This window comes from Mus musculus, chromosome 16 (genome assembly GCF_000001635.26).
Source record: "Mus musculus strain C57BL/6J chromosome 16, GRCm38.p6 C57BL/6J".
In the NCBI taxonomy this organism is placed as follows: domain Eukaryota; kingdom Metazoa; phylum Chordata; class Mammalia; order Rodentia; family Muridae; genus Mus; species Mus musculus.
The window spans coordinates 28,986,487-29,013,386 of NC_000082.6; positions in this window are offsets into that span (position 1 = coordinate 28,986,487).

Consider the following 26,900-nt stretch of genomic DNA (forward strand, 5'->3'; position numbering starts at 1 on the left):
TTTTTCCTAGTCTTTTATTTTCTTCAGCTATGTGTTTTGATATCTGTCTTCCACTTTTCCTTTTCATTCCTTCTATGCCTCTCCTTCTTTTTTTCCTTTTCCCCTTTCTCTTTGCAGTGTTGGGGATTGAACTCAGAGCCTTGCACATACACCTTTGTGTCCACCCTGTGCGTAGGAGTTAGGGTGTCATGCTGCCCTTGGCCTGGCATGGCACTTGATATGTAGATTAGGTGGGTCTTGAGCTGGTGGCAATCTCTTGCTATGTAGATGAGGTTGGCCTTGAGTGCTGACCTGTGCCACCATGCCTGGACTTCTTTTCTTACCTACACAGCTAAAACTATATCTCTGCAATGATTCTTCTTTTATTCTAATAGCTTCAGCATCTGCCTTCGAATAAGCATATAAAGACAGATCAATACTTCTTAGTCAAGCATCTCTTGGCTCTCAAAGTAATCAAACATCGCTTACTATGCCGCTTGTGGTCAGTTTCATTGCAAAATTTCCCGCGTTTTCTTACTAGCTCTCTCTGACTTCGGTCATCCCATGTTCTTGTTTGTATTCACTGCAGAGTCGGTTTTCTTCACCTCAATAAAAACCAGACAGAACAGAACCCCAACAACTTAGATGGGGATCAGTGTTGCTGAGTACAATATAGTTCCATGGTTTGAAGTACCTTCTTGATTGTCATTCTCTCGGTTCCCTCCTCCCCTCACCGAGCAGCCCTGCCTAGCATTCTTCCTTACCTCTCTAACCACTGTGTAACACACAGGTCATCACTTACTGTCTTCATCTCGTCCATTCTGTCATCCACCTTCATTGTCTTCTCATCTAACTTCAGGACTCTGATTGCCACCTGTGCACTGGTAATTCTAAAACATATAAGCCTTCTTAGATAACAAAGAGTGTGTCTCTGTCTGTGTGTAGTAGGTGTGTGCGCATGCACACAGCTACCCATGAAGGCCAGAGTGTTTGATATCCCATGGAGAGATGTCTGACTTTGGTGCTGGGAACTGAATCCTAGTCCTCTATGAAGCTGTATGAGCTCTAAGCCAGAGAACACCTCACCACCCTCCACCTCTATATACCTCAAGGAGACTCCTTTAACTAGACTTAATATTTAAAGTGCCAATGCCCACTCAGGATCTTCTGGATGTCTAAAGTACTTAAAGTGACTAGACTCTCAGTTCCCTTCATTCTACTGACCAACCTCTCCTCTGATCTCTTAGAGCTTGTGGAAATGTGTCATCTTTTCAGTTGCTCAGGGTAGACTTGTGCCTGAATCGCTTCTATATCTCCTGTCTCACCACCAGTCAATTAGCATAACCCTACATTCAAAATAAATCTAGTTTTGGCAACCTCATGACATCCTGTTTGATATCACCATCATCTTTTCTTTCAGTGATCACCATAGACTTGGAATTGGTTTTGCTGTGTGTACTCTCGTATACACACACCTGCATCCATGCACCTGCATCCATGTACCTGCATCCATGCACCTGCATCCATGCACCTGCATCCATGTACCTGCATCAACTTGCCTGCTTCCTGTCTCTTCTCTTAAATGACTTCTGACTGACTTCACATCTCACTTGACATCCTCAGCTCTTTCCTTCCTGGCTACAGTCATTCCAGTGTTTTCTCTACCTTTTATTTTTCCCCTCTCCCTCTCTCCTTCCCTTGGTTCTGGGATTTCTTGTTTTGTGTGTTAGAATTGAACCCAGTGCCTCATAGTTATTTTGTTGTTGTTGTTGTTTTTCGATACAGGGTTTCTCTGTGTAGCCCTGACTGTCTTGGAACTCACTCTGTAGACCAGACCGACCTCGAACTCAGAAATCTGCCTGCCTCTGCCTCCCAAGTGCTAGGATTAAAGGCGTGAGCCACCACTGCCCGGCTTCATAGTTACTTTTTTACTGAGCTAAATCACCAGTCTCAACCTGCTGCTTCTTGAACATGTAAGGCACACTTATCTTCCACACCTTTGTGCTTTTTAAGTTATTTTCAGAATGCCATTCCTTCACAGCTCACTCGATCTCTTTATTTCTTTTAAGTTAATAGGAAGCTCGGGGAGCCCGCCTTTCATCCCAACACTCAGGAGAGAAGCAGAAGCAGGGATCTCTGTGAGTTTGAGGTCAGCTTGGCCCAGGGGATGAGTTCCAGGCCAGTCAGTGCTATATTGTCAGGCCCTGTCTCAAACAAACAAACAAACAAACAACCATATAACAAAGATTTCAGCTGATATATACTCTATTTTTAATATTTTATTAGATATTTTCTTCATTTACATTTCAAATGCTAGCCCAAAAGTCCTCTTACCCCACCCCCACCCTGCTCCCCAACCCATCCACTCCTGCTTCTTGGCCCTGGCATTCCCCTGTACTGGGGCATATAAAGTTTGTAAGACCAAGGGGCCTCTCTTCCCAATGATGGCCAATTAGGCCATCTTCTGCTACATATGCAGCTAGAGACAAGAGCTCTGGGGGTACTGGTTAGTTCATATTGTTGTTCCTCCTATAGGGTTGCAGACCCCTTCAGCTCCTTGGGTACTTTCTCTAGCTCCTCCATTGGGGGCCCTGTGTTCCATCCAATAGATGACTGTGAGCATCCACTTCTGTATTTGCCAGGCACTGGCATAGCCTCACAAGAGACAGCTATATCAGGGTCCTTTCAGCGAAATCTTGCTGGCGTATGCAATAGTGTCTGTGTTTGGTGGCTGATTATGGGATGGATCCTGGGTGGGGCAGTCTCTAGATGGTTCATCCTTCTGTCTCAGCTCCAAACTTTGTCTCTGTAACTCCTTCCATGGGTATTTTGTTCCCTATTCTAAGGAGGAATGAAGTATCCACACTTTGGTCTTCCTTCTTGATTTTCATGTGTTTTGCAAATTGTATCTTGGATATTCTACGTTTCTGGGCTAATATCCACTTATTAGTGAGTGCATATCATATGAGTTCTTTTGTGATTGGGTTATCTCACTCAGGATGAATATATATATATATATACTCTCTTGACAGGCTTCTCTCTGTCAGTGCTACTTGCAATGAGACATGTGTGGACATAGACCCAGTCCGCAGTCTTGCTCTTAACCTGTCTTTACTTTCTCCCCTGGCACTTACTACTGTATAACACATACTATATTTTATTATTATTATTATCAACCCTTTCCCTAACTCTGTACATTCTGCACATTTGATACATTGCTGTTACTTACCCCAGGGCCTATAATACTGCAGCATTCAATAAATGTTTGATGAGTAGATGAATGGATATGACTAACATATTCCACGATATGTATAACAGAACGGTTGTTTGAGCACGTCCAGGCTTTTCCTGGAACTGGCCTTTCTATTCATGCAGTTACTCTGGGAGTGACTGTGGAGGCAGGCATGCATAATGTCATTCTGACCCTACGGCTACAGCTATGGGCCAGGATGGAGACTCTCAGCCAATGCTTTCATCCTTGGGAATTTGTAACTTGTATGAACAGAGCCAAGCCTTTTAGCAACCCTCTAACCTATCTTTCCACAGCTGTTGCAGGTCTTGTTTTCAGCCAAGTGGACCAGATGCAGAGGTATCTATCAAAAGGGAGAACAAAATGTTGACCAGACTGAATCCTAGATGACAGATGGCAAGAGAAGCTGTACGTAACTCAGTTCCCTCTTTCCAGTTGTTCCTCAGATCCAGTCAGATCCCTGTACCTCCTGATCTGTTGTGGAACACCAGTACAGTGTCAGATATTAATGTGGGTGGTTGATAAACACTGACCGAATCTGAACCACACAGAGGCCATCCCTAATCTGTTCAGTTTCTAAACCTTTATAAAAAACCAAATCTGGTTATGTTGCAAAAAAAATTAATGTTTTATGAACATTTGACATCTGACCTCATTTGGCAGAGATATAGGTCAGTTATCCTGAAGGCAGACAGTCCAACTAGCTTTTGATCCAGCATCACTCTGGTTGGTTATTAATCCTTTTAAAACCCTGTGTATTCACATACAAAATGGAAGGGCTAGATTAGCTTGCCAATGGCTTGTTTTCCAAATCCAGATTTCATAAGCTGAACACTAATGGAGGGATATTCTTTTCCTATTTTCCTTATAAATAATTCAGGAGTTTAATCAGTTGTCCTTTCATGTGTCTATAGCAAGTAAACTATTTCATTTTTGTAGAAGGTTCGACTTCACCAGTTTTAGCAGGAATAAGATGTGTCCCCTGCTATACATGTTGAAAACCCAAATACTCCTGTTTCCATTTCTCCTTTGTCTGGAACCAAGTAACATGACAGCAGCTCAGGTCATCAGACCCAGCCACCAAAACTGAATTAGGGCTTGTCATCCAAACAGGAGAGGCAGCCAAGAACCTGTTCAAGCTGCAGGTGGCTACAGCAGCTGCTGCAATGTCATGCTGCACCTGCGATCTCTCGAGTTCAGCTGAAGGTACAGTGCAGCGTGGCACCCAGTGCTGGTGGAAGAAGGAGGCTGGGAGGGAGCCTCAGCTTCTTCTACTTCTGGAGTGAGACTTCTTGTGATTCTGAGACATCCAGCTACCTTTACCATCAACTCCCCCTGTTCTTGAATTAAAAGCTCTGTTTTGGAAACCAGATTAAACATGCACAGGAGAATCTTAAGACAGGTTTCTCACTGGAGTTAGTGAGAAGATGAAGTGAATGCAGCCAAAGGCTCCTTTAGTACCCCTGAATCTTGTTGAAATGTCATAGGTCACCAGGTCCAGATAAGCTCCAAGCTCAGTGCAAAAGGGAGGACTCTCTTTCTCAACAGGCCCTCCTCTTTTCTACCTGATCTTATCTGGATCTCTAAACACGCGTGCCTGACTTTATCTAGGTGGTGATGAGCCAGCAGAAAGTTTCCTGCAGGACTGCATGATTCAGCATATAAGTCCTATTCAGGTACTGTGTTATGACCAATCAGCCCTTCCTGCCAGAATCAATCTGTTGATACTTACGCCTACTGAACCCTGCCCCTCTCCCATCCTTTTTAGGGAGGGTCATGGAGTATGACACTGCCACAGGAAGAATTCAGGAATAACAGAACCAGAGTGGACCTGAGAGATGCTGCTGCTGCTGCTATCCTAATATTTCAGAAGCCATCCTACTAGTGAGGGGGAAACAACTGGTGGAGCATCACTCAGACAGGCCCAGAGGTGGGGTGAGCACTCCAACCTCTCTAGTGCATGTAGAGACCTTTTCTTATTGTTTTAACTACCTCTAGTCAGATTTTGTTTACACTTCTTTTTTTCCCCTTCTGAAACTGCTTTTTATTAGCCCAAGAGTCCAACGTTATTACTTGCCTTATACCCCACTCCTGGTACTCCTATCGTAAATGGCTTAGCTCAGGTGAGGCATTTACTCTTCCTGTTATAGAAAAGGGCTGGTGTTTTCCAGCAAATCTCAAGAGATTTATGTTGTAGTCACACTGAGGGGTCCTTCTTCCACAATATTTTGCTAACTCCACCTTATTACTATATTTTAAGTAACACAGATCTGCAAATTTTGTTTTTTTTTTTCCTAAGGAAACCCCAAAGCCATGAAGATTAACGAAAGGGAGCCATTGAGATTAATGCCTATGAAGCCCAGTGGGAGAAGACCTCAGTGGTGGATCCAGTCAAAATGAGGCAGATTTCTCTCAGCAGGGGGGCTCCTCCTCTGCTCCAGGAAGTACTTTTCATCCTCCCATTTCATTTAAAACATGTCCATGACTCATGAAGTATTAGCAATGGTCTGTATCAAATTCTTCAAACAAGAGCATCTATACCTTTTTATATTGATTATGTAGTTTATCAGAGGCACCCTATTCCCTGAGGCCCATGAAGTAGCCATGGGAAGAATTATTCTCCTTTTAATAGGCTATCCATGCTTCATTCAATAATTTTGAAGTAATTATTATCTGCCGTATGCTGTTCTTAGTATTAGTATACAGAGAAAGGCAGAGAAGCCTCTTGTCCACCAGTTTACATGGTATTAAGGTGATAGTTTTTGATGTTAGAGATCAGGGCGATTTGAATAAGAAGTCACGAACAAGTGTCAGTCATTATAATACTTGGTCCACAGTTGCTGGAACTGTTTGGGAAGTATTAGGAGGTGTGGCCTTGCGGGGAGATGTGTCACTGGAGGCTGGTTTTGAGTTCTCAAAACTATTTTGCCATTCCCAGTGTGTTCTCTCATCTTCCTGTTTGTGTTTTGAGAAGTGAACTCTCAGCTGTTCAGAACACCATGCCTTTAGCCATCATGGACTCTAACCCCTGAAGCCATAATCCCTAATTAAATGTTTTCTTCCTTCGTTGGCCATGGTGTTTTATCATAGCATCAGAAAAACAGCTAAGGCAGAGATATTTTACCAGAAATTTAAAAACAATCCAAACAATTCCATATACCCCAAAGTTTATATGTTATCTTAACACAGCAAGTAAAATAAAAGAAAAATGGTAATTATAGTTTGTGATTGTTATGAATGAAGATGAAGCCTGGGTGTATAATGGGGAATGAAGTGTCTGGGAGATGGTAATATAGAGAACATTTGCCTTCAAGGATGGAGGAAGACTTCTTCAAGGTGTAGACATGGGGGAGATGTCAGTCATGTGATGGGTAACTAGTTCCTGAAAAAGGTTGTCTCATGATCAAGAAAGGGGTTTAAAGCAAGAGAGGAGTTGGAACATATGAAGAACAAGAGGCCAGTGCGAATACAGCATGGTGAATGAGATAATAGGGAGACTTAGGTAGAAGGTACTGAGCAGACTTGCCCGGTTTTACAGACCTGAGGACATGCTTTTCCTATTTATTTTGAACCTAATGTCTTAGCTGTGACAGTCCTGTCAGTATCATAGATTACTTTTTCTTTTCTCACACTCAATTATTTGGCTGAAGGATCTGGAGACCTGAATTCATAAGTCATGGCATTTTAGGTAAGTTTATCCAGGAAGGCAACCAGTATTCATCATTTTCCATTCTCCTTATTTCTGTTTCAGTCCATCCCTGTGAACCTTCCTTAGTGTCTACCACCAGCCACAGAAAACTTCTCATCTCCTCTCTGTTTATAAATTGCATTTTCTAGGGGCTGAAAAGATGGTTCTGTAATTAAGAGTACTTGGTGCTCTTGCAGAGGACCAGAGTTTAATTCCCAACACCCGTGTTAGGCAGCTTACAATTACCCATCATTCCAGCTCCAGGTCACCCAGTCTCTTCTACTGACCTCTGCAGATACCTGTACACAAATGCGTATATATCCCCTATAATTTCTTTAAACAGGAAAGAAAGAATAGGAATTTCTAGAATTGCATATGAAGGAAATCATATAGTATGAACTCTTTTGTGTCTGACTTAGTTCTCTGAACATTTTTTTTATCATATTGTCTTGGATTAAGATACATTACTTCTCCATATGGACAGTTTATTTTGTTGAGTTTTGAATAACATTTTACTATATAGACAGCTTAGTTTGGATCTAATAAAAAATAGGAATGCTATAAATGTCTACACAGATTTTTGTATTATGTAAATCTTTTTATCTATTCTGGGTAACTATGTTAGAGTATATTGGCTGTTTTATATGGTATAGCGTCTCCATTTTAAGAACCCACCATGCTTACACTGTCAATTGGACAAAATGACAGCCTATAGATTAGAAGACAATCTTCACCAACCATGCATCTGATAGAGGGCTAATATCCAAAATTTATAAACAACTCAAGAAGGTAGACACCAACAACCCAAATAACCCAATATAATGATGGAGTTCAGAGCTAAACAAAGAATTCTCAATAGGGGAATCTCGAATGGCCAACAGTACTTAAAGAAGTACTCAGCATCCCCAGTCATAAGGGAAATGCAAATCAAAACATCTCTGGGGTTCCATCTTACACCCATCAGTATGGCTAAGATTAAAAAAAAAAAAACTCAAATGATAGCATACGATGGCAAGGATGTGGAGCAAGGGGAACACTCCTCCATTGCTTGTGAGAGTGCAAATGTATATAATAACTTTGGAAATCAATTTGGTGGTTTCTCAGGAAACTTGGAATAGTTTTACCTCAGGACCCAACTATACTACTCCTGAGCACATACCCAAAAGATGCTCCACCATTCCACAAAGATACTTGCTCAACTATATTCATAGCAGCTTTATTCATAGTAGCCAGGAACTGAAAACAACCTAGATGTCCCTCAACAGAAGAATGGATAAAGAAAATGTGGTATATCTATGTAATGGACTACTATTCAGCTACTAAAAAGAAAGACACCATGAAATTTCCAGGCAAATGGATGGTACTTGAGAATATCATCCTGACTGAGGTAACCCAGTCCAAAAAGAACATACATAGTATGTACTCACTTATAAGTGGATATTATCCATAAAATGTAGAGTACCCATGCTACACTCCATAGACTCAAAGAAGCTAAACAAGAAGGAAGGCACAAATGAGGACGCTTGAATCACACTTAGAAGGGGGACTAAAATAGTCATAAAGGAGGCAAATGGATGGAGGGAATTTGGTGGAAGAGGATATGGGGAAGAGAGTGGAGGGTTCAGAATCAGGTGTAGGAAGGGACAGAAGAAATGGCCAGATGGCCATGAGAATTAATGGAAATGTGTAACTGACAAGGGTTGGGGTGGGGAGGTAAGGGGCATCTCTAGGACCTGACAGAGACTTGGGATAAGGAAGACACTCGAGAATCAATGGGGGTGTCCTTAGCTGTGATTCACAGCATTGAGGATATAGAACCTGAAGAGGACACTTCCAGTAGCTAGGCAGGAGTCCAAGTGGAACAATAGAGACAGCAACCCACCCACAAAACTTTCAATCCAGAATTTATCCTGTTTACAAGTAATGCAGGCACAGGTGATGGAGCAGAGACTGAGGGGATGGCCAACCAATAAGTGGCCCAACTTGAAACCCATCCCATGGGCAAGCACCAATTCCTAACACTACAAATGCCATTCCATTATGCTTGCAAACAGGAGTCTTGCATGGTTGTTCGCTGAAAGGCTCTATCCAGCAGCCAACTCAGACAGATGCAGACACCCACAACCAAACAGTGGATGGAGTTTGGGAACTCTTATGGAAGAATAGGGGGAAGGACTGTGGGACTGAAGAGGATAGGAACTCTAACAGAAGACCAACAGAGTCAACTAACCTGGACCCTTGGGGCTCTCAGAGACTGAACCACAAACCAAAGAACATCCATGGGAAGGCCTCATGGCACATATGTAACTACATATGTGCAGCTTGACCTTCAGGTGGGTCCTGAACAACTGGAGCAGGGACTATCCCAAAAGCTGTTACCTGTATGTGGGATATGTTCTTCTAGCTGGCTGCCTAGTCAGGCCTCAGAGGGAGAGAATGTGCCTAGTTTCACAGAGATTTGAAGTGTCAGGTTGAGGAAATACTGAGGTGGGGAGCAACCCACTTAGAGGAGAAAGGAAGAGAGGTATGGGGGGGGGGGAGGATTATGGGAGGGGTAACCTGAAGAGAGGCAGTGAGCAGGATAAAAAGTGAATAAGTAAGGTAAAAAAAAAAAAAAGAAAGAAAATAGAAGCCACTGTGCTTCATTTTCAAAACTATTAGACTATTTCATATTCTTCTAGCAGTGTGTAAAACAATACAATACTCCATATCCTTGCCAATGTTTGGCAGGTTCAGTCTTTTTATAGCCATTTTAATAGCAGCAATAATGGTATTATTGTGGTTCTAATTAGCATTTTCCCAATGAGTAATGATGTTGGACATTTCTCATCAGAAATCTTCTTTGTAAAATTCTTCCTTAAATAATCTATCCATTTAGAAAATAGGCTTATTTATTTCATTAGTCTTAAGTTTGGAGAGGTTTTTACTTAGTCTGGATACAGATTAGCAATGTGACCAGCATCTTTAAAAATTTAATGTTTGCCACTTTTCTCTTAGTAAGAGTGTGCTTTTAAAACGTAACTTCATTTTCCTGAGGTCTAGTTTATGAAATTTGTTTTACTTATGCATCTGTTTGTGATGGATATCAAAGAAGTCATTGGTGGAATTCAAAGCCATAGTGGGGGTTTTTGGTTTTTGTTGTTGTTGTTGGTGGTGGTATTGAGTGGTGTGGTTGTTGTTGTTGTTGTTGTTTTTTAACCTGAAAGTTTGATTGTTTTAGGTTTTACATTTGGGTCTGGGTTCCATTTTGATGTAACTTTCTTTTTTTTTTTAGTGTATTTTTCTATTTCTTCTGTGGATATCCAATTCTTATAGCACTGGTTGGAGAGATTCTCTTTTTCTCCTGTTCTCCTATGTCAAAAATCAATTGCTCAGAACCACGTCTACTGGATCCTGGACTTTCCTCTGCTGCGTTTTCTATTGATTGATCTTCCTACTATGCCCACAGTTTTGAGTTTTGTAACTATAATTTGTTTGGAAATCAAGTGGTGTAAGGTTGACTTTACTATTAGTCCAAGGTTTTACTTTTTTATTTCAGTTTCTCGGTCCTTTGCATTTTCATGAGAGTTAGCTTGTCAATTTTTAAATAAGTAAAATAAACTAACAGAAAAAAATTCTGCTGGGGTATTGACAGAGTACATATAAGTTACACATCAACTCAGAGTGAGTTAACCACCGAACATATTAAAGTTTCAGTTTACGTACATTTTCTTTTATTTTTCTTGGTAATATATTATATTTTCCAGGGTACGATTTTTGAATATCTTTCACTAGATTTATTCTTAAAGATTCGATGGCGATTGATGTCCTTGCACATAGTGCTGTGCATCCGTTTCCTGTTGTGTATACACAGCACACTGAAAATGCAATTTCTATTATGATCACAAAGGCTGGAACCTTCCAGAGCTGTGCAGTGTTCTCAGAGATGACCATTTCCCACTGAGGAAATTCCCCGGATGGGCCCAGAATTTGTATTAGGAATGGCGTAGCAACTTCTGGTATTATGACGGCTAGTTCTCAGGGAGGATGCTTTCGGGTCAGTTGCTGCTTAAATCTTTGAAGTCCCATATCCAATATATACAGTGAAAGATCACACAGCCTATAACTTGAATCCTCCTAAGTTTATTGAATTCTCTCAGAGACAAGAATACTGACTACTTTGGGAAAGACTCCACTTGTATGACAGAATATGTTTCATAGGGTTTCTATTACTCTGGTAAAACACCATAGCCAATGCATTTTGGGGAGGAAAGATTTATTTCAGCTTATAACCGTCAGGCTACATCCATCCTTGAGGAAAGTCAAGGCAGGAACCTAGAAGCAAGAATCCAAGCAGAGGCCACAGACTAATGGCACTTTCTAGCTTGTGTTTTGTGGCTTGTTCAGCCTGCTTTCTTATATCATCTAGGACTGTCTGCCCAGGGGTGGTTCTGTCCACCATGAAATGGGTCTAACTTTTTATAAACTTATCTGTATGTATGTGACTGTGTTGGGGTATGCTCATGTGAGTGCAGGTGACGGTTAAGGCCAAAAGAGGCTATCAGAGGCCCTGGATCTGGAGTTACAAGGGGTTGGTTGTGAGCCATCTGAGATGGCCAAAGTTGAGACCTTTTTGAGAGCAACAAACAATCTTAATGGCTGATACATCTCTCTAGTCCCCTTTAACAAGTTTTTGTATGTTTTTCTACTATTTATTGAGAGAGGAATGTTAAAACCTTAAACTCTATGGTTTTATCACCTTTTTCATTTCTGCTATGGAGTATAAAAATTAGGGTTGATGCTCCAACCTGATAAATTAGCTATTAATTGAAAAATGATCCCTTTTGTGTATGATGCTATTTGTTGCTCTGAAACGTTCTAGTCTGCCAGCAATCAAATATCTATTTTTCTATAACTTTATTTTTAATCTGGTAGTATATTTTTATTTGAAGGTGATTATTTTAAATAGTATTAGATCCTGTTTGTAAAATATAATTTGACAGTGTCCACTTTCAAATTTTGTACTTATACTATTTATGTTTAGTGTGATTTTTGATATGATTAGGTTTAATTTGCCAATTTAGCATTTTACTTCTGTTTGCTGTATGACTTTTGTCCCTCCTACTGTTTTTATGTCATTCTTTAGGTTTAATTCAGTTTTCAGCATTTTATTCCATCACATCTTTTATTGGTAAATTAATTACAACTCTGTTATTTGATTTTGATGTCTGCTTTGTTATATTCATCATAAACTTATTTTAGTGTTTATTTAAGTCATGTTTGTATTAGTTACCTTTCTGTTGCTGTCAAATGTAAAACATTATTTTCAAGAAAACTTATAGAATAAAAAAAAAAGAATTTACTTTGTCTTATGGTTCCAGAGAGATGAAAGTCCATCCAGGTGGGGATGCTAGGCAGTAAGCAGTAGCAGGAGCAAGAAGCTGAGCCCTCACTGCCTTTACCATAAGCATGAAGCAGAAGGAGATAGAAGACCTTTTACTTTTAAGCTTATCTCTAGTTACTTCCTTCTTCCCACGGGGTCACACCTCCTATACTTCCCCATATAGTACCACTAGCTGGGGACCAATTTTTTGAAATATGTGAGCCTATATGGCCCTTTTCATCCAAAGCACCCACAGTGTTGTAACCATTAGCACCACGTTATTTGAACAGTGGTGTTCTCCTGCTTCTTGTCTTGGCCTTCGGGATCTCTGCATAGATTTTTAACTGGTACATATATTTTAAACCCCGCATACATTGAAATTATTTTTTTGTTAAAATCTAATAACCTTTAATGAGCCTTAAATATTAAAAAAACATTTCTATATTTACTCATGTTGTTCCCAGTTCTCCATTTTTTTAGTTTTTTTTTTTTTAAGTTCCCCATCTCTTTTAATGCAGTTTTAGTGGGAATACAATTTCAAACTGGATACAATGTTTCTTTCTGTTGCTAAGGTTGCTTTATCTTGTCTTCTGGTCAATGAAACTGAGACTCCCTGGCTCTTAATGAAAGGTCTGTTAGTCATCAACAACCCCACTTTGCGAAAGCAGTAAAGGGCTCTCAGTCCTTGCCCCCTGAGAAATCACTAAGCTCTCCACCATTTGCTGCCTCTTTCCTTCCACTGGCATCTGTGAAGCATAACATACCTGGAGCATCTCTCATCTGTCCTTTGCAGCATTTGAATATTGAAACCTGCCAGTGATGTTGACAAGACAATTTAGACAACTCGTCACCTTTTCAGCTCTTGGCGTTACTACGGGATGCTAGGATTGCCAAGGTCTCAATCAACAACTTCTGGCTTTGGCTGTCTGAGCTGCAGGTGCCACCGACAGATAGTGCAACAGATGACCATCATGAACCTGGCTTGCACAGGCCAGATTTTGGAGAGGCGATATAGTCATTTCCTACCCTCTGCATTGGCCTGGATACAGAATGTGAAGATCATAACTAAAGCTGGTTTAAGTGGGCCAGGTGTCTGGTGCCAGCATGTTCATGCTTGCCAGATGTCTCTTCTCTGCCAGCATTGCCAGGAAAGCCTGTTCTGACCTTGTGAGATACGTGGAGGTGTGTGGACATGGTGAGGTGCTGGCGTGTGACTCACCCAGGCTGGCACAGGAGGAGCATGGGTGGAGATCAGGGAGTCTTCTGTCCATTCTGGGAGTCCTACAAAAGTCACATGTTTTTCAGAGGGGCGACCAGACTCTGGCTGATGGTTGTATTCCTACCGTTTCCTCAGAAGCTCATAAGGCCGGTTAAATACTGACTAATGGGGAGTTTATGCTGAAGCTGAGGAAGAGGCTGCATCCAGTTTAATTAACACTTACCAACTGGCACGGGTATGTGGCCGGGGCTGAGAGTAATTCAAAGCATGGTCCATGTCGTGGTATTCTTCAAATCTGATGGAGACACAGGTCATAATAATAAAAGATGATCAAGATAAAAGACAGTAATTTAAAATGACTTAATAAAGCAACATACTCTTTCTAAATGAAAATATTTATGGAGACGGCATGGAGATTAGTGCAAATATAGACTGGTGATCCCCCAATGAGCTGTAGAAAACATATACTTCAATTTTTAAATGGGTTAAGACCTCAGGCATATTTATTTGCACAGAAACAAGGAGACAATTTGAAGGAGATGGCATGATGTGCTTAGGACCAGAAGCCAAGCTCCCAGGGCAGAAGGAGGCCGAAGGGTGTGGTGTGTGTGTGTGTGTGTGTGTGTGTGTGTGTGTGTGTGTGTGTGTGTTTGTGTGTGTAAGAGCATCACCTTACCAGTTTCAATAACAGAGGCTTTGTTGTGCAACCAAAGTAGTAGACAAAGCAGGAGTCTTTATTCTGTTCTCTCCTACCTGATCTTACCTTATCAATAAGTTATTTTATTCTCTCTAGATCTCACTTTTTTGTTTTCTGCAAATAGGAAGAATCATGTGATTAGATCTCATCAAAGGGCTTTTACGGGGTTAAATGATTTAGCACATAGTAATGAGCCATGAATTAACACACAGTACTCAACCATATAGCACCACCTATTAGACAGGAAATATGTCATAAACATTACTTGGATTTTGATGGTGATATCAGTGGTAGTGGCAGTGGCCTGGGAGGGACTGTATTCTCGAGATCTGTAGTCTTCATGGCCCCAACAGTGTCCTCTATTCACACATTGTGGCTGATGGTGACATTTTTATACAATTAGCTCTATACTATTGCTTTCTGTTTCATGCTCCCTTTACTGTCTTGCTTTGTATCATGTACACAGAAAGCCAGAATTCGTGGATGAGACCAATGAGGGCCTGACTGGACAGATTTGAACTCACTTTAGCGTAATGTGTTCTCTTCGTTTTGATCATGAGTAAACTGTGCTATTCGGTTCAGGGTTCCTTCTTCAGGCACCCACCAGTGTCTGACCACCAGCTGGAGGGGCAGCAGGAAGAGCCTGGCATTTGCCGGTGAAACTGCTGTGTACAGCTCACGTGGTTCTGGCAGCCATCCCACACTGCACCCGGGCCAAGCACTCTTTGGCCAGGTTTCAGGTCAGCAGACAGAGATTCATTTTTGCTGCGCATTTGAAGAAAGGAGAAGACTCACGGAGCTTTAATGAGCATATTTAATTGGGGCCTTTTCTCAAGAGAGAATTCGTCCTCTTGACATCTGTCATAGATGAAGGGAGATGTGAATCCTAATGGCCCAAGCACAGCAGGACCCCATTTCAGCCACATCAGACTTAGCTGTGGGGAAGCGATAGGATGTCAGGGCGAGATCCTTCCAGGAGAGTGGTTGCTTGAGAAGTGGTTGCTTCTGTCTCTACATGAAGCCTGTGGACTAGGAGCCTTTATCTTTGGAGTAAAAGCATGTTAGTTGTGTTTGAAGTTTTCCAAGTGACCATGTCTTTGCTTTGACTCGGACATCATTACATTATGTACCTACTTGGCTGGCACTGTCTCTCTCATTGAATTCCCTCAACACTAGCTGGAGCTACTCCAACCCACAAGGTACTGATGAGGGGGATTGTAGCGTAGAGACTATTTTCTCATACTTCGCCTTTAATACCCACAGACTTAATGGACCTCACTGAATTAGCCAATTACAATATCTGTGCTATACTTAAGACTCATCAAGTGCTCACTGTGGGGAAGGAGTGGGCTGAGAGTGTATTAACTAACGTTTTGAAATGTGGGTAGGAAGGCAGGTTTTGGACTAAGAGTCTTTCCAACTTTCTAGACTTTCAAGCTCTCCCCAAAACAGGAGGCTTAACTACAGAGGTCACGGACTCCTGGTCTCGTCAAGGTGCTCGTTCACGTTGGACGACACTTGTGCTTATTGAGGTTCTAAGAGTGTGTGAATCCATCCGTATGCTGGGAAAAACAAGTTCACACAGGGAGCACATGGGGAATCCATCTTGCATTTTCTCACTCAACCGAAACTGCTGAGGTTGGCTATTTCAGATGTGGCCTAGGAGGGAAAAATAACTCAGGCCTATCAGAAAACCTGTCAAGGAACATGGACCATTACGAGGGTTAGCCACACAGTCACATGACTGTTACCTTCTAAAGACTGTAAATCAATAAAATTAATGCAATGAATTTGAGCCCCGTTTCTTTCCAACAGAAGAAGAAGGGTGCAATTTATCATACATAGGGACTGTTCGATGGCTAGGGCTCTTGCAGCTCCAGTCCACCATTGATTTTTGCTTCTTTGCAATGCAAATCTTTGTTCCATTATTCCTTTTGCAACACATCTCCCCCCCCCCCCGAGTGTGAGATGAAACTCAGTGCTGCAGCTAAGGGAAAGATCATGGCTATTGATACCCAGCACAGGTTTTGACGTTGCACCAGGAACACTAAAAGCTGTTCTGTGGTTCACTGGCAGCCTATTAAGTGGGCATGCAACAAACTATTTTCTCATCTTCAGATGATATGAATAAAGCTTTTAAGGTTAGTATTCCTAGGATTTTGTGCTTTCAAGAGGGCTCAAGGTTTGAATGTGTGTGGGGAATTATGCAGGCCTTGCCTGAACAATGATGGGATTGCACATAGTCCCAACATTAACAGTTGGCATTCTATGACAGAGGCTCCATTCTTAACATTCTAGATCCTACTGCATGGAGGAACAGATGGGAAAATTACTTACCTTTCCAAGGTCACTGGGACACTGAAGCAGAGGTAAGCTGGTAAGGGATGGAGATCACATCCTCCCAACAGGGTCCTTTTCTGTTCTCTTGGACTCATTCACTGAGCTCCACACCACAGAGGCTGAGCTTTGAAGATGGGCAGGTTCAAGCCTGTGTGAGTGCTGAGGTGGCCACAAGCAAACTACACATCCTTGGGTGTACACTATGCTGAATTGGAGCTGGGTGTAGACTGGGCTGAGTTGGTGGTTAATTAGCTCTGACTTCTGCCACTTGAGGCTCTGTGATACTCTTTTTAGCTCATCTGTTTTGGAGGCAGCAAGGCTTGTGGCAAAGACCACTGCTTAAGGGCAGGTGCATACCTGAAGTGCCAGTGGAATATCCAAGCATAGGTCTTGGGATTTTTGTTGTTGTTGTTGTTAGGCTTTATTACTTTCATTCATTGCATCCTGAACACCCCAAATGCAGTTTCCTCTCTCTCCATTCCTCTAAGCCCCCCGGTCCCCAACTTTATTCTTCTCTGGATCAACTTTTCAGTTTCTCTTAAAAACAAACACAAACAAACAAACAGGCCCCCCAAAGATAATTACTAAACATGACCTAACAAGATACAGTAAGTCTAGGCACAAACCCTCATATCATGGTTTGACGTGGCAACAAAGAAGGAGGAAATGGGTCCTAAGCAGAGGCAGCAGAGGCAGCAGAGGCAGCAGAGGCAGCAGAGGCAGACACTCCCCATTCCCATTATTGGGAGTTCCACAGGGCCATAAGGTATACACAGAGGACCTAGCTCAGACCTACACAGGGGTCTATGTTTGTTACTTCAATTTCTGTGAACCTCTAGTAGCCCTGTTTGATCCTGTGGCTCCCATGTTCCCATGGTGTCCTTGACCCTTCTGGCCCCTACAATCCTTCCTGCCCCTCTTCTGGGGGCTTCCTCCAGCTCAGTCTAGTGTTTGGCTCTGAGTTTCCTCATCTGCTCTCATCAGTTGCTGGGATGAAGCTTCCCTAATGACAACTGGGCACTGGTATATGAGTACAGCCAATTATCATTAGTAATCATTTCATTAACTCTTTTTTGTCAGTTGTGTTTAGTTTTATTTTGGTCTCTGGACTGTCCTGCTTTTGTTTCCTGGCTATCCAGGCAGTGTCAGACATGAGTCCCCTCTCAAGGCATGTGGCACAAGTCGAACCAGTCATGGGAAAGCAACTCCCACAAGTTCTGTGCTACTATTGCCCCGGCATGGATTACAGGCAGGACAGATTGTAGGTTGAAGGTTTTGTGCCTGGAAGTGGCCTCCCAGGTTCAAAGCGTCTGCTCGACCGGGGACCAGGCTGCCTGTGCACAGCTCACCACCCCACAGAAGCCAAGTGGTATGAAGAGCTCATGGTGATCTTCTTATGCCTTTAAACACCTCCAACCTGAAAGTGCAAGCCTGGTAGACCAGAGGCAAATAGATTAGAAGCTGTACTAAGGAACAAGTTAGCAGAGGCTGAGCTAGGTACCAGGTGACACTCACAGGGTACTGGGACAAGTGACCACAGTTAGGAAAATATAGGTTCACTTGACATATCTGTGGAGGATTCTGATGTGGCAGAGAAGGTTGTGTAGGGATGGATATGAATTCATGCATTTCATATTTATAGTCTACAAAAGCCTTAGAAATATGGGTCATTACAATGCAAACATTCTATGCATGGTGACATAGGCCTATGAAGTAGGTAGATTGAGAATTTGGAGCCAGTCTGGACTACACAGTGAGTCCTAGGCCTGACTAGCCTATGTAGTGAGAACTTGTATTAAAATATAATAAGCAGTCAAGCAAGCAAACAATTGTACACATAAACACACACACACACACACACACACACACACACACACACACACACACCACATAAGCCAAGGGCACTCTTGCCCCTGCCCACTTCCTCTTCAGTTTGCTGATGCTTCTTCTTGAGTCCATCTCTGCAAACCTGTTATTGGTGTTCATTGATTTTTAACTATGTAATTAAATGGCCATGCAGAGGAAACGTGCACATGACTTTCTGTCAATTCTAAACCTTTTGTTTATGTTCTCCTTGCTTTTAAACACTAAAATGGCATTTTGTCAGTATCTCCTTATTACCCAACTTTGTAATAGGTACTGTAAAACAGAGAACCATGAACAAGATGGGGAGCCTGGGCTGGAGGAGCTAACAGCATTGGAAATGGGAGAGAAGACATATTTACAGCAGTTGCCATAGAAGGCAACCATTTGTGGTAAGTAGCTTTAGTGGTAGAGAACTTTTAGGGATTGAGACCTGAGGAAGCATATCTTGTCGGGAGGTGCTGACAAAGCTGGTTTGATGGAAGATCTGCCATCTTCATAGACAAAACCATTCAGTCAGTGTGGTTTCATTGCAACAAAGATTTTTTAAATTTACATTAGGGCTATGCAAATCTCTAACAGTAGCAGAATATTTATTTTTGTAATGGTATTTGCTTAATAAACCCAAAAGATATAGCGAACTTTTTTTGTAGCCTGGTTATGTGTCAAGCATCAGATTGTTGCAATTCATTGATCTCTCATCCAGTGGTACAAGAGGCATTTTTCTTTGCCACACCATATCTAGTTATGGATGTTTGAGGGACATCCAGTAAGTACCACCCTTACTGTTCATTTTGCTTTTGAATCAAGAGGAGAGTGAATCTTGAGAGTCAAGCAGACTGGAGGCTAATGCATTTCTTTATTACCAATGCAGATGTCAGATGCATTATATGTCAATGAAGCATAGTTTCTACTTCTGAGCTAACAAAGTTTACTCCTACTGAGTCCCAGAAGTGCAAACACTTAACCACATCGTCCTCTGTTGAAAGAGGCAGATAGATGTCAGAGCATCTACAAATCGAGGACATGGAGATGGAGCAGATGCAATCTTCATGCAGAAAAATTTCAAAATGGCAGAGGGGAGATGAAAGGCCAGTATGACTCAAGCTCATGTCTTAGCCTTAGTCTCCTCTCCCTCACAAAAAATAAAAAATAAATAAAATAAATAAAAAGAATAAAGTGTGGATGAAGAGAGCTTCTGTGGAAGCAAGCATTCTTCCTCACAGGAGATGGGATAGAAGATGTTCTCCCTCTCTTCTTCCCACAACAGCAGTCCTAAGAAACAAGGTGGTGCCACCAAAGCAGGTACATTTTTTTCCACATGAAAGAATTTTTGAAGACTGCACAGAAGCAATGGGACCCTTTTTCCGAGGGCCCTAAACTCAATCCACAGAAATGGGCTCCTTTGTTCTTGCCATTCCTCTTTGAAGGGCGTTTTCCATTTCTCTGTCTTTATATCTTGGCCTCTGGATTCCCTTCATCATTAAAAATAGTCATTTGATGAGAAGTGTCAAGTAGATATGACATCTTTTGGGGATGATGGTGACAAAAGCAAGTCTTTAAATTTTGTTTGGTTTTTTAGATTATAAAATTTCATATTATCCATATGGGCCTTTTCCCCATGTGTATGTTTATATAGATGTACATACTATTTGTGTTTAATGCCCACAGAGGTCAGAAGAGGGAATCAGATTCCTTGGAACTGGAGCTATAGGTAGACACAAGCCACCATATTTGGTCCAAGAATTGAGATGGGTTCTCTGCAAGAGTAACATGTGCCATCTTACCACCCCAAAAATGAGTCATTAGAAACTGTGGCTAGTCTATCATTCAATCAACCCTACACTAGTGTATCTTCTATCTTGTGTGTGTGTGTGTGTGTGTGTGTGTGTGTGTGTGTGTGTGAGAGAGAGAGAGAGAGAGAGAGAGAGAGAGAGAGAGAGAGAGAGAGAGAGAGAGGCAGAAAGCAGACAGTGAGACCTTACTTACTCAAGTATACCCTGCTTACCCCAAATACCCTGAACCTATCTTCGTCTGTCCTCCAACAAGGACAGAGAAAATATATGCATATGTATCTGTATGTATATGTATATATATAAGTATATGTGACTAGTTTCATGCATCATATACTTAAATTTCACACTTCCTACCTACCTCCGTATTTGTGAAATGAAGCAGAGCATTCACCCATGCAGAAAAGCTTCTCAGCATCCCAGAGGGAGGCAACCCCATGAATCAGGGAGCAGGCACAGGCTTGCAATTCTTATCAGCTAGTTCAATCTTTTTGTTCCTATCTTCTATGTTCTATAAAATAAAGTGATTGTTATTGATTATGTTTAAGGTCAATGGCTAGGTGTTACTGGTTTGAATATTATTTAGAACACTAAGATTGGGCACTGTAGATTTTTTTTTTTCTTATAAAAATTCTAACACCTGTTGCAGTGATTTTTTTTTTTTTGGCTGTACCACTTTGTGCTCCTGGTGAGTCTCAGGTGAGTACCCCAGATCCAGGAGCTACTTCTAATCCTAGAATGGAAAGCACACACACACACACACACACACACACTCACACATGCATGCACACATGCATGAGCACAGGCTCCGATGTCAGTTAATCTTAAAATGCCTTAGCTAATTCAATGATTGGGTACTCCAGACCTTCCCTTGCTAACCCAGGCCCAATCAGGGAAGTGGCCAGTGGCCACCCACCCAGAAACTCATATGACTGATTGGTTTTATTTCCTGCCACTCCTGCATCCCCTTCTTTTTTCAGTGTCCTACCCCATTCTCAGCCATTAGTCACTGACATATTTACTGATAGATTAAAAACCAATTGGTGACAAGGACCTCCATCATCAGTAAACACAGCTTCTCGGTTTAACCAAAGCATCAGAACCAATCCTCTACAGACACCAAAGTAGACTAGCCAATTCTACTACTTTCTCTACCACCTAGTTTTAGGTATAACACATTGAAGTGCTACATGGACTTTCCTGTATAATACCATTTTTTTGTAATCAATGACATTCTACTTACAGTTCTCATATCTGACTCTTCCATGTAATACATAATTTGTAATTAATTTCCTTTCACATCATGCGATTTCTCCATCAGTGGACAGAGATTTGTTATGGGTGGGACAGTGTACAAAGTGCACTTTTTGTGAGCACCTAGGCTGCCCTCAACATGTGCTGTCAGAAGCAATGCTATTATACAAATGTCTGCACATGCTGAACTACATGTGCATGGTAGTAGTTCTTAGAAGAGAGCGTGCAGAAGAGGGCACGCCATCTCTGTCTTTAATAGACCACTGACTCCATTTCTCTTTTTAGTTAAACAATGTTAGATTTTAATCATGTCCTTAGCTAGAGGTCAACTTGTCTTTTTGTTTGTTTTGCTTGTTATTCTCTCTCAATAGTCTTGTGCATCACACATTGTAAATTATTTCTATTGTTCTAATAACTTGACTGACCCTAAATGGTATGTTAACTGTCTGACTTCAGACCTATAATATGTACCTTTCCCATGATCATAAAAATAAATGTAACTGCAAAATTCCATTTTATTTTTATTTTATTTATTTATTTATTTATTTATTTTTGTTTTTTCGAGACAGGGTTTCTCTGTGTTGAAACTCACTGGAACTTACTCTGTAGACCAGGCTGGCCTCAAACTCAGAAATCTGCCTGCCTCTGCCTCCCAAGTGCTGGGATTAAAGGCGTGTGCCACCACTGCCCAGACAAAATTCCATTTTTAAAAATCACTTGTTAGTTGGCATAAAAAGGACTTTGTGTTTCTGGTCTGGTCTTAGCCACTTCACTCTCCTGCCAAAGGGTTCTCCAGATTTAAGTCTGGCTAAGCCATAAAAATACAATTTTTCCTCGCATCATCTTATTGTTAGTTCCTTGTTTTTGACATCATAACATCTTCATCTTTTTGTTGTTCATAGTCATCCTTCCTTGAGGCTTCATTACACTTTCAAAATATACCTAGAATCCATCCACTTCTTTGATATTTACATCACTACCCTACTGCTCCTGCAATACTTTCCTGACACAGACTACGTCTTCTATCCATCCCGCCTGGTCATTTAAAATGCTTTTTGTATTTCAACTAGAGCGAAATCTTTAAAGTAGTATTACTTCTGTACATTCAATTCCACAATGAACCTCAGCCTCCCTAAAGTAGGATGTAAAGTCTCCCATGGACTTGTAGGTCCTAAGCTCTCTAACTTTGCCCCTCACCATCTCCTCACCATTCTTGTTGTGATTCAATCGTCTGGCCTGATATGTTTTGTAATCTGGCAGGATGGTGCAGCAGGAGGGGGTGCCTTAGTGGAGCCATGTGGAGGCATCCCCCACTCCACATATCAGCTGTAGGACCAGTCTTGTATAAAATGAACTTTATTTGGGGGCACGAAAAGGGAGGTGTGAAGGAAGTTGAGACAGAGAAAGAGGGAGGACAGAGGACAGAGAGAGACAGAGAAAGAAGGGAAGAAACTAGCCAGGAACATATGAGGAGAGAGAGAGAGAGACAGAGAGAGAGAGAGGGAGGGAGGGAGGGAGGGAGGGAGGGAGAGAGGGAGAGAGAGAGAGAGAGGAGAGAGAGAGAGAGGAGAGAGAGAGAGAGAGAGGGTGAAGGAGAGAGAGAGAGAGAGAGAGAGAGAGAGAGAGAGAGAGAGAGAGAGAGAGAGAGAGAGAGAGAGAGAGAGAGAGAGAGAGAGAGAGAGAGAGAGAGAGAGAGAGAGAGAGAGAGAGAGAGAGAGAGAGAGAGAGGGAGAGGGAGAGGGAGAGGGAGAGGGAGAGGGAGAGGGAGAGGGAGAGCGGAGAGAGAGAGAGAGGACTGAGGTGGAGAGAGAGAGTGGGGAGAGACACATACAAACACAGACAAAGAGACTGAGAGAGAGACACACAGAGGTGTGTGTGTGTGTGTGTGGGGGGGCAAACAGTCCTTTTATATCAAGCTAGGCATGTACCTGGCTGTTGCTAGGTAACTATTGGGCGGAGCCTAGAAGAAATGCTAACAGGGACTTCATGTCCCATGCTTCCCTCAGAGTTTTCTTGTTTTCTTTCTGCCTGCCTGGAGAATTCTTTTTCTGAGCATTTGAATGACAGATTCCTTTTTATTCCTTAGTTTATTTTTAATGTCTTCTCTTCAGAGATGCTACTTTCTACCTGCCTGCTCTATTCAGTACCACAATTTCCCTGCTCCAGCTACTCTTGGTCACATTGCTCTATTGACATATTTTATAAATTATTACTAGAAGTCAAAATTTGATGTAATTTTTGTTTATTTATTAATTATTGCTCTTTATTGTGGTTTAAATATTTAGTGTCCCCTTTAAGCACATATGTTTGGACACTGTCCCTAGCTAGTATTGCTGTTTTGCTGATACGTGGATGAGGCAGAGTCTAGCTGGAGGTGGGCATGCCTTATAGATTATAGCCGGCCTTAGATCTAGCTCTAGCTTTCTGCTCCCTGATCTGTTCAGAGGTGAGCAAGCAACCTCATGTTCCTGTTGCCGAGCTGAGAGCTGCTCCTGACTTCACCATGATAGACTGCACCCCCAAACTACATTTCAAAATAATTCTTTTCTCCAATAAGATAAATTTGTTGGGCATCCTGCCATGAACATGGAAAGCAGTAATACACCCCCATGAAAGGGAAACCCTATCGAGACAGCCCATCTTTTTTCCCATCCCTGACATACAGTAAATCAGATGATGGCTAGGTAAAGAAAGTCTTTCCTTTGGAGGTCAGACCTGATAACAGAGAGGCTCAGATACAAAAAAGGGGGAAGGACCAGGACCAGGACCAGAGAGAATAAGAGGTAATGTCCAAGGACAGTTGCATGGCAGGTAGCTAGACAAGGACTGAAAACAACATCCTTGTTACGTGGCAGATGGACTACAACCTTTTGGGTCTTTTGTTCTTCCTCTACCATGTTAGCATTTCTCCTAGGCTCTGCCCAGCAGTTACCTAGTAACAGTCAGGTACGAGCCTGGTCCCTCTCTCTCTCTCCCTCTCCCTCCCCCTCCCCCTCTCCCTCCCCCTCCCCCTGCCCCTCCCCCACCCCCCTCTCTCCCTCTCTCTCTTTCCCTCCCTCTCTGTTCTCACTCCCCCCATGCATTCCAGGAGGACCTCTTTCCTTCTCTTTCTCTCTTCTATCTGCCTTTCTCTTTCTCTGTCTCTACTCGCTTCTCAACTGTGCTTTCCATGCTCCAAAATAAACTTCATTTTATATCGGACTTATCGTCTGGTACCTCAGGGGTTGATGAGCCTCAGCAGGCCCCTCCTGCCATGCCATGCCATTACAAAACACATCATACGATGTCAAGCAACAAGCCAACACATAGGAGTCTGCTTCAGACACTCAAGGTTTAAAATCCTTCCTGTAGCTTGATTTTTTTTTGAAAGTGGCTCTTGCCCTATCTATTTTGTCTTGCGTTTGCAAACGCTTACTACCACTAATTCACAATTTAATTTCCTATACTTTTAATGATCTGACCTATTTGATCATTTAGAGTAGTAGGAACTTAAAAAGTAGTATATTCGTAGTCTGTGACCTATTACCATTTTCTCTAAATCAGCAGAAGCATAGATTTCCCTAAACTTTTTAAAAAGCCACAATGCTTTTAAGAGCTATTATGGTAAATGATGATCTCATTAATTTTCATGGTACAGTGAGTTACTTATTCTTCCTTAAGCGAATCTCAGTCCCTCTTCACTTTAAGGTATTTTTAGGTAGTCTAAAGTATGTAATTTTATACACACATGCGCTATATATATATATATATATATATATATATATATATATCTCAAACTGCATTTGTCCCCCTTTCAGTAATTTTTAAGTGCATGCTTTTTACCTGTAAAAACAAATGACATTTAGAAAATGCAGGGTAATTTACTTGTAGCCTTTCATCTCATGGTGAGGAGGCTGAGACCTCTGAGTCTTCCCATCTATCTGTTGTCATGGCATCTGTCATTAAGCAGGAAGATCAAGGACCTGCTTGTACTGCTTGTAGGAGTCACAGCTCTCAGAAAGCATTAGAAAATCCAGAACTGTTAAACAAGCAGGCTTCTTTTCTTCTTCAAGGGAAGACAGTGCCTGATGCCTGTCCACTAGGAAATGCTACTGGAGTGGATGCTGTCTAACCACTAGGTGATTTTCTTTTTGTTATTCTATGGAGCCAGCTTTCACCTGAATACCCAAATACCACCCCCATCCCCTGGCCTGTGCCCCCACACCCCACCTCCCCATCTCTCTACTTCTTTCAAATCTTGAGCATTTTAATTTAATCCTGGGCTTTGTCTTTCAGTGAATAGAAACCATCTTTATGAAAAGATCCCATGTATTTTGCATCCTCTATCAGTACAACCCATCCTTATGTTTATTACAAAACCTTTCTCCTTAGGCCCTTACCAGGAGTGTTGTCTGTTTGGTTTCAGACCCAGGGATAAGGGGCAGAGGTGCATATTTTACATATGAAAGCAGACCTGGCCTCCAGGTCTCCCACATACCTTAGTCCCTATCTGGACTACTACTCCCTCACACCCCATCTTCCCAGCCTCCCCCTCTCTCTCTTTCTCTTCCTCCTCCCCTCTCCCTCTGTCTGTTTTCTGCTTTTTCTCTTCCCCCTCCCCTCTTTCTCCATCTTCCTTGTGATAAACCTGCCCTTATATATTTTAGTCTGACTTGAATTGCCTCATTTCACTGGTGGAGAAATAACTTATCAATGTTTATCAATCAACGGAGTTCATTCTGTTTATGAAGGTCCCGAGAAGCACTTTGCTGCTTTTCAAGGGTGTTTAGATGTAGCCAGGCCTGAAGCTTTACTGGAATAATTGTCAAGCAGAAAAAATTTCCCCAAAGTTTACTGTGCTTAAATGTGTAAGAAAAAAAAAAAAAGAACAAGGGGTCAGACTCTGGAAGTGTAATGGTCCATGATTCGCAAAAGAATAATTTCCTGAACTCAAATAGTATGTAAACACAGAGTGTTTTATTCTGCAGAAGTCCAACATGCTAGGGTCTACCATCTACAAAGATGGAGAGACCCCAAAGTGAGCTCAAATGCCTGATTTAAAGTATACTAGGGGAATTTCAGGGAGGGGTAGGTGATCTCTCTCATAATCTTGGCTCTATCTCTAGAGACATTCCAGAACCCATTGCTAGGACCTGGGGGGCTGGAAACTGTTGCTGGAGAAGTCTAGAAACAGTTGCTGGGGAGGTCTGGAAACTGTTGCTGGGAAAGTCTGGAAACTGCTGCTGACCTATTGTCCTTGCCTAAGGCCAGGTGGCTGGGCAGTTTCTGAGGCCTGGACTTGCCCAGTTCTTGGAAACAGAACTCCGGCTCACTGCCTCTTAGTCTTTGCTCCCCATCCTCGAGCCTGGGAGACTTCCACTCAGGCCTCTTTCTCCCTAATTCTATGATCTCAGTGGTTCTATAATGATATCATGCAGAACTGTGTTTTGACTGTTTTTTTCTACTTAGTATGATT